This window comes from Arvicanthis niloticus, chromosome 3 (assembly GCF_011762505.2).
Source record: "Arvicanthis niloticus isolate mArvNil1 chromosome 3, mArvNil1.pat.X, whole genome shotgun sequence".
Taxonomy (NCBI): Eukaryota; Metazoa; Chordata; class Mammalia; order Rodentia; family Muridae; genus Arvicanthis; species Arvicanthis niloticus.
Window position 1 is genome coordinate 58,807,592 of NC_047660.1, and position 8,595 is coordinate 58,816,186.

General features: G+C 45.3%; 1 long non-coding RNA gene across 2 annotated transcripts in view; it reads right to left on the reverse strand.

Annotated features, from left to right (window-relative positions):
* LOC143441709 (uncharacterized) overlaps positions 1-8,354 on the reverse strand; it is a 30,382-nt gene extending 22,028 nt beyond the window's left edge. Inside the window, exons 1-2 of one of the 2 annotated variants that reach the window (XR_013109336.1) lie at positions 7,990-8,354; positions 1,466-4,775 (exon numbers count right to left, since the gene is read on the reverse strand). This is a non-coding gene — a long non-coding RNA (uncharacterized LOC143441709). The remainder of the gene's footprint in view (positions 1-1,465; positions 4,776-7,989) is intronic. The other variant, XR_013109335.1, reaches the window with a different exon arrangement.
* Between the last annotated feature and the right edge of the window lie 241 nt (positions 8,355-8,595).

An 8,595-nucleotide genomic window follows, 5' to 3' on the forward strand; every position in this document is an offset into this window, starting at 1 on the left:
TGAATAAAATGTTCTGTCACCGAGCCAGCACTTGCTCAGTGGTCATGAAATGCAGGTTTGACTATTCTCAGACAAAGTCCCTGTTTCACTGCCCAGCTCCGAAAGACTCCAAGGCAATGTGAAAGATGACAGACAAAGGTACAGCTCTCAACAACAGCCAGTGTAAAGAAGAAAGGAGAGAAATCCTCAATAGCCTGAGAGATGAACAAAGACAGTGAGCACAGTAAGTAAAGTGCAACAGCCTGGAAATATGAAGCACCACGCAGGAGAGCTGTGAATTCAGACGACACCGAGACATCGGTTCCCGTCATCAAGTGAGCCAGGTGGTGTGTCAACAGGCTGCTGGTGAAGGACAAGGAGACAGATTCTCTCCTCAAGGGTGCAAAGCAGGGAAAACAGAGGGCAGTTTAGCAACATCCCCAAGTTTAGTACCCCCAAACACTTTCAGCCCAGCAAATTCATATCAAGAAATTCTGTCTATGGATATCCTTCCACACATTAAGTTCCCAATGATGTACTGAAACATGGAAAAAACTGAGATTCTGTCAGCAAGAACTAATTTATATAATGTGTTATAGCCACATAAGAGAATTCTACACTGTCATTAGGAAGAAGGGGGCTATGGAGGTAGCCAATTGTGAACTGCACATCTGTAATCCCAATGTGCCTATTTAGATGAGAGTGAGAGACAGAAAGATGCCCAGAAGCTCACAGGTCAGCTAACCTCATGTACCTGGAGCTGGACAACAAAGGGACAAGGGACACTTCCTCAAAGACGGTGGAAGAGCCCTGCCCAGGTTATCCTCTGACTCTCTGTCTCTCTGTCTCTGTCTCTGTCTCTCTCTCCCTCATTTCCCTCCCCTTTTCCCTTCCCCCCCCCCACACCAATAAAAATGGTGCAAGCCACCCACATGTCCATCAACAATCGACATATCCATGTTGATATACATATAATGGTGTGTTGTTTAGCCATAAAACGGAAATAAAATTCAGACAGATGCTGCAACATGGATGAAGCTTAATGACATCGTGTAAGTGAAATAATCCAGATACACAGAGACAGACATGAGTGTGCACCTCCTGAGGCTCCTTGTGTCATCATATCTGTCCGGAGCTACAGAAGACAACCATTGTTACAAGGGAGTTAGTGCTAGATGGCTATGGAGGCGGGGCTTTGGATGGCTATGGAGGCGGGGCTTTGGATGGCTATGGAGGTGGGGCTTTGGATAACTATAGAAGCAGGGCTTTGCTAGTGGGGTTCTGGAGGTGGGTGGTGTTGGTGACCGAACAATAAATAACGAATATGATCAGTTTCAATAAACTGCTACTTAAAAACGAAAAACGAGATATCAAACTTTCCAAATGCTAGACTTTTTACCTCTTATTAGTTAACATACAATTGCACAACTAAATTATTTTTGGACAGTATGTGTTTTAGATAGAGAAAATAAAAACTCAAAGTCACCTGCCTGAGCTGGCTGCAGAAGAATCCTGTTGAAGAGTGACTCCTTGGGGCAGGTTCCAGAACTAACAGACGTGAATATAGTAGTTAACTTCAAAAGTCCTTAAACTCTCTCCAAATAACACAGTCCTTCAGTCATGGGAGCTGTTGTTTTCTTCATGGTTTTATCTATCTTTCCACCCCACCAAAAATGTGGTCATCTTCCAGGAGGCAGGGCTTTTTAGGAGACAGACATATCCTAAGAGCAAGACATGACAATACTTTCTCAAACAAAATACTTACTATCTAAATAGAGAATTAACTACATAAAGGAACTCTCCCAAATACAATCCCAGGAATGGACAGTCTCTAAGACAAAAGGCCCACTTTATTATGTATGAATGTTTTGTTTCATTAGCAAATTCAATGTTTTATTTTCTTGAAATTCGTCATTCATTTACAATACAAATATAAATCTGGATCTGCAGTGCTTTGAGATTTTATCGGCAGGGAAAATGACAGGTGACCATAGAACCCATATGTCTTGCTGTTTACTGTGTAGCAGGTGCCTCTTCATTTCCAATCAAAGGAGCCCAAGGTATCTGGTGGGTAAGAGAGTCTACTTGAGGTGGGATATAACAATGTCAACAGCCTAAAGGAATTGGGTGGCATTCTTGTGGCCATGTGTTTACTGAATGGCCCCAAAGCTCTCTCAAAGCTAAGGTCTCTCACCCTGTCATCGAAGCCAAGACTACTTGGAGACTATTTGACAGTGGTATGACCAAAAAAAAAAAAACAAAGTAGTATGACAAAGAAAACAGAGTAGAGAATGTCCCAATTCTCAAAGTTCCCTAAGGTGTGTCACTGTAGGTGTGGGCTTAAGAACCTCATCCTATCTACCTGGACACTAGTCTTCCACCAGCAGCCTTTAGATGAAGATGTAGAACTCTCAGCTCTCTCCACACCATGCCTGCATGGATGTTGCCATGCTCCCACCTTGATGATAATGCACTGAACTTCTGAACCTGTAAGCCAGCCTCAATTAAATGTTGTCCTTTATAAGACTTGTATTGATCATGGTGTCTGCTTATAGCAATAAAACCTTGACTAAGAAAGGAGGATTGTGAGTTCAGGGCCAGCATAGACTATATAGCAAAACCTTAGCTGAAAAATGAATGGAGGAGGGGAGAGGAGCTCACAAGTCATTGTATATAGAGACACAGCCTGTCATTGTTCTTTTGTGTGCTCACATCCCTTTATCATGAGCCACACTGTAAATCACTGGAGGAGAAAGTCAGTGACCTTGTGTGTCGTGCCCCTGTTAGTCAGCACATGAGTGGGAGCCTCCAAGCCACTTTCTTTCTTCAGCCATTACTTTCTTCAGAGGCATAGGACAGTGAAAGGTAGCTCATTCTGTCCAACTCTGAGACCACCACCAACATCAGGAACAGCTGGGTCTCTTCATCCTTTATCCCCCATGTTTGGATCTTCTGTGCCATCATCTGAGGTGAGCATTTAGTGACAAGGTGCTACAAGTAGTAGCAACTGAGTACCCTATCAATCTCCTAAAATTGTCACTTGTGCATAATGACCAACTGAGCAAACTTCTGGCTCAGAGAAAGAGAACAACCTTGTACTGTCCTTCAAGATTTATCTCACCTGTCAAACCTGACATCTCAAACTCTAGTTGTGGTGGTTTGAGTATGCTTGGCCCTGGGAGTAACATAATTAGGAGGTGTGACCTTCTTAGAGGAAGTGTGTCACTTTGGGGGTGGGCTTTGAGACCCTCCTTCTAGCTGCCTGGAAGCCAGTCTTCTCCTGTTTGCCTTCTGAGCAAGATGTAGAACTCTCAGCTCCTTCTCTAGCATCATAGCTGCCTGGGTGTTGCCATGCTTCCTGCCATGATGTTAATGGACTGAACCTCTGAAGATATAAGCCAGCCCCAGTGAAATGTTGTCACTTATACAAGTTGTCTTGGACATGGTGTCTCTTCACAGCAATGGAAACCCTAACTAAGACACAAGTTCATGATACTGATCCCCATACTGGTCAAGAATGTGCTGTACTGAGGAACAGGCATTCTTCTTAGCTGCATAGCAATAGCTGTCCACATAAAAGCCTGCTTCTAAAACCACCCATCCAGGCTCTGGACTGCATCCAAAGAGCACATTTGGAAAGTGCTCTTTGACAAGGTCTCACCAAGTACACAGACCGGAATTTTTCTCTAGGGACATTCCTGAGTACTTTAAGGCAGCCTTTCTCAACCTGTGTGTGGGTCATGATCCCTTTGGGATCATGCCTAAGATAATCAAGAAACTCAGATATTAATATTAGGATTCATAAAAGCAACAAAATTACAGTTATGAAGTAACAATGAAAATAATTTTATAGTTGGGGTCACCAGCACATGAAGAACTGTATTGAAGGGTCATAGCATTAGGAAGGTTGAGAATCACTGGTTTAGGGGTTCACATGCAAAAGAAATTAGCATAGTGTTCAAAGGAGGATGACTCAGGGAAAGGCAAGAGAGACATAAAGATGCCAACTCCACAAGAAAATCAGTGTAGGGCCAGTTCTGTCATAGGAACATTCCCAAAACTGTGGACAAGGTTTCCAGGCAACTTGTGAAGAAGGGCCAATGAGCTACCTACTGAAAGTTCTTTTCAAAAATGCAGGATAGACAACATCCTATCTTCACTGAAGGTAGAGCACGGAGAACTGAAGGATGCTGAGGAGACAAACACAAGTCCTTTGAGACTCTGGTGACTGATGAATAGTATTAATGGATAGTGAAGCCCTTATTGTGGAAATTTCTGGAACCCTCTTTGGCTACCTTGATGTCTAGTATCAATTACTCCTTTTACAAAGCAGGGTCTGTGTGACCCAGCCAAGAGCAAAAATCTGGCCTGAGACTTGCAGGCTTCTCCTAGCTCCTGTTATTTTATGACCATATTTCAACAATTTGAAGTCTTTAGAACACATCTCAGTTACAACCTTGTTTAGTTATTCAAACCCCACAAGGTTCCCTGGCCATCTTCCCAGAATTCTGAAGCAGGATGCTGATACACTTCATTAGAAAGAAGTGTGGAATCGGGTAGGTAGAGGTGGCCTTGACTGTTGGCTTCACTTCTTGTCACTTCTTTTCTTTCCAATCCCCATGGCATTGCCATTGAATTGATTTCATTATTATTAAACGTGACGAACAGCCAATGACTGTGGCTCCAATGCTCAAAAAAGGAAGGCAGATAGGTCATGTCTAACGGAAAACCAAGTCATTGTTAACTTCATCTGCCCTTGTCCAAACTTTCCAAGGCTTGAAGCCATTCCTGCAGAGCTGAGAATGAAAGCAAATTACCAAACCAGGAATGCAGAATCCATGTCCACACGTCTTTTCTTCAAAACAGACAGTCAGAGTAACATACTAGTATATAGAGATAACCACATGTAGCTAAACCACTCATGTGCACCAGGAAGGAATATGAATGGTTATGTAGGTCAGTCTTCCTGGCAATGGGCCAATGTCACCTTCCTGGTCCTTAAAACCCTTGGGGGTGGAGTTTTAATCCTCAGTGCCTCAGAATGTGGCTGTGTTTGGAGCAAGGCCTGGGAAAAGGTCGCTGAGGTAAAAAGGTCATTAGGGTAGGCTCTAATCCAATAGAACCCATGTCCTTCCAGGAAACAATTAAGGTACAGACAGAACAAGCTGAGGGACCATCCTGTGAGGACATGCAGGGAAGGCAGACAATAAGACAAGTCTCAGAAGAGACCACCTGAGGAATAGACCTCTCAGCTTCTAGTCCCCAGCACCGAAGGCCCAGCCAGCACATGCAGATGTGGAGGCTCCTGGCCTGTGGTTGGTTGCCGCAGTGGCCCATGCTGACCAATAGGCCTGAATTCCACTCACTGCTTTGTCTGCCCCCTTTCTCATTGTCCCATTTTGAGACCCATGGGTTCTTTATTGACTTCCCTTCCTTCATCCTATCCACTCTGCTCTCTCTTTTACTCCTCTTCCCAGTCAGAGATGGAGCCTTGGAAAGGTGAGGACACTTGCGTCCTTTACCCCCAGGTGCAATGAGAGGTAAGTCAGTCCCCTGAAGCTCACAGGTACATCTGGTTCACAGGGGTCGGATCAGCCCAGTACATCATTAACAAGCCTCTCCCTTTTGGGGCCACCTTGGCTGCACACTCAGCATTTCTGAATTTGTTTTTCCAGCCATATTTTTAGATGACAATATACATTCTTGTATGATTTCTGTGGGATACAATTAAGTGTTTGCCTAGCCCTCATGGGCTTGAGTATGCTTGTAATCCCATCACTCAGGAGGCAGAGGCAGGAGGAAATTTAAGACCAGCCTGGGTTACATAAGATTCTGTCTCAGAAACCAAACAATTCCAACATAATGTATTGTTAAACATTTTGAGTTATAATCACTGTAACGAGTTTTTTTAACCTAGCATTTTATGATATGAAATAATGAAAAATATAATAACCATTCAATAAATAAGAAACTTTATGATTTTGAATAGCATGCATAAAAAGATTGTCCATTCATTTTCCTCTCCTTGTCCCCAGTCAGGTTTTTCCTACCTGAATTTTTTATCTCACCCTCACCACTAAGGCCACTGCTCACAAATCTAGCACTGAGCATTTAAGATAGCTTTAAAAAAAAATGACTGAGTGAATTACACATTATTAAAAACAAACAAACAAACAAACAGGCAGAGAAAGCAGTCAGCTACAGTAAGGGAATATACTTTAACAGCCGAGAGCAGTATCTTTGGCAAGCACAATTAAACTCTGAAAAAGCAAATTAAAAACAACAGTGTCTTCATTCATGAGAATAAGGAAGGAAAAGAAACTAAAACGGTAGCCAGTCTTGAGGCTCTGGAGAAGGTAGCCTCAACCCCCCCCCAACTCCCCTTCCCCCCCATCTTGGCTTTGTGCTTTTGTCGGGAAGACAAAAATATTGCCATGGATAGAAACTGTGTTATTTATTATATTTAAATAATATTTAAGCAATGGACAACCTTGAAAACAAGAAAACAAAATATCTTTTATTTTTATTATTTGTAATTGTGTGTGTGCATGCCCGCATGTGTGCTAGTAAATTTTTTTTTGTCACCTTGACACAGCGGGGGTCATTGGGGGAAAAAAACAAAACCGGCACCTCAACTGTGAAAACCCTGCAGTAAGATTGGTTTTAGGCAAGTCTTGACTGATGTGGGTGGGGCTAGTCCACTGTAGCGTTCCACGGAAGGTGATTCCCCTTGTATAAAAGAAGCAGAGACACGTAAGCAGCGCTCCTCCATGGCCTCTGCTTCAGTTCCTGCTTTGAGCTCCTGCTCTCTCCCAGGTGGCTGTAGCTGTAAGGTAGAACACTGTCCCTCCCCCCTCCCCTAGCTCCGCCCCCGCCCCAGGCTGCTTTGCTCATGCTGTTCACCACAGCAGTAGAGAGCAAAGTTGGACAAGCATTCCTAACCCAAAAGCCTGAAACCTGGGATGGCCCCAAATCCAAAACGTTCTGAATCAGAGTCACAGTCACCCAAAAGGCCAGCTGCCCAATGACCCAGAGTTAGACGGAGAACTCCTTCCCACCATCAGGTTTGCAGTAAACGTGTAAAGCCTGACCCTGGACTTTGGGGTTTCTACAATCTCCCAGGTGTAAGGATGACTCAAATGATGCACCTAAAAGGCGGCCCTGTCCCCTCACCTCACTGTCTTCTCATGGCGGATCTGAAATGTTTGTCAAATTGCTTCTGATTTTAAAAGCTGTGAATAATTTCTTTGAGAGTCCTTCATCTGAAAGAACCCCACCTCTCTGATTTCATAGGGGAAGAATCATTGACTGCAGGAAACTTCAGTGTTTAATTGCAAACAAACCTTGTTCTTTTGAAGCCTAAAGTAAACTATGGGGGGGGGGGGAGGGCTTGTTACTACAGATGCCAGAGGAAAGCACTAGGGGAGCTGGAGCTGTGAGTCACTGGACTGGGTACTGACATGGGTGCAAGGAGCAGTACTTAACCTCTGAGCCGTCTGCCCCGCCCCAAGAACGCCTTATTTTAAACTTTAGAAAAGACCACCTAACTTTTTCATGCCATCAGGTTACAATCCAAGCTGATTTCAAAAGCAGAGCGAATGTGCGGCTTAGCCTAGAAGCCTAATGTCCTAACCACAGGACAAGGCGCTACTTACATACAGTGTGAGGGAGCGCAGACACGCGTGCTAAATGAAACCTTACTTGAAGGCTCAAAATGGCCAGAGGGGCCAAGTCCCCTGAGCCCCAAGGTCTCCCAGCAACGCAGGCACGCGGTGGCTTGACGCTGCTCCCGCTGCCATGGCAACCTGCTAGGCAGCAGGCTTTGTGCTGGGCTGTTCCGCCCTGGCGCCTCGCACCTGCTGTGCCCGCCAAAACTTTTCAAATCTCCAAGGAAGGGACTTTAGAGTCGCCAGGTCCCACTAATGTCCTCTTTTCAGGAAATAAAACGTCACTCAGGATTTCGGCTAGACACTACTGGGGAGGTGGCAGCCGGCAGGCAACGCCTCTTACCTTGCTCAGCATTTCTCCACGTTAGCAGGGCGTCCACGGAACCATCGTGCTCAGAGCCGAGAGTCTGGAAAGTCACCAGCGGAAGATGGGCACAAACTTCTCCGGGCGCGCGCCCTCCTCCTCTGCTCCACAAAGGCGAGACTTGCCTGACCACTCCGTCCCCAAGTCGTTCATCCGAGTGGCTGTTGCAACGGTGGCCGGTGGCCGGAGTTCAGTTGGGCTACAAAGGGTGCAGCTCCCTGAGGCTCATCCAGACTCCCGTCTGCTGTCTGGTCTTCTAGGAACCAGCCCAGGATGGGGCAGCCGTCCTCTGCCTGGACTCAGGGAGACTTCCAAAGGGTTTTCATTCACGCTCCCTCCCAGCCTTGCTGTTGAATATTCATAAGAAGGTGTGGTCACTGTCCATCTCTTTGGGATCTTCCAGGGTCTCACGTGTAGCAGGAAATAACCGGGGAAGACTTATGTCTGAAGAAATCAGGAAGACGGGAGTAAGGTGGGGAGACACTATTGTCGATACAGAAACTCGGGTTCAGTTTCTTCTTCCACCTCAGGCCGGGGTGCCCGTACACTGTCCGCCGCCCCTACCCAATGTCCAGATTGAGCAAA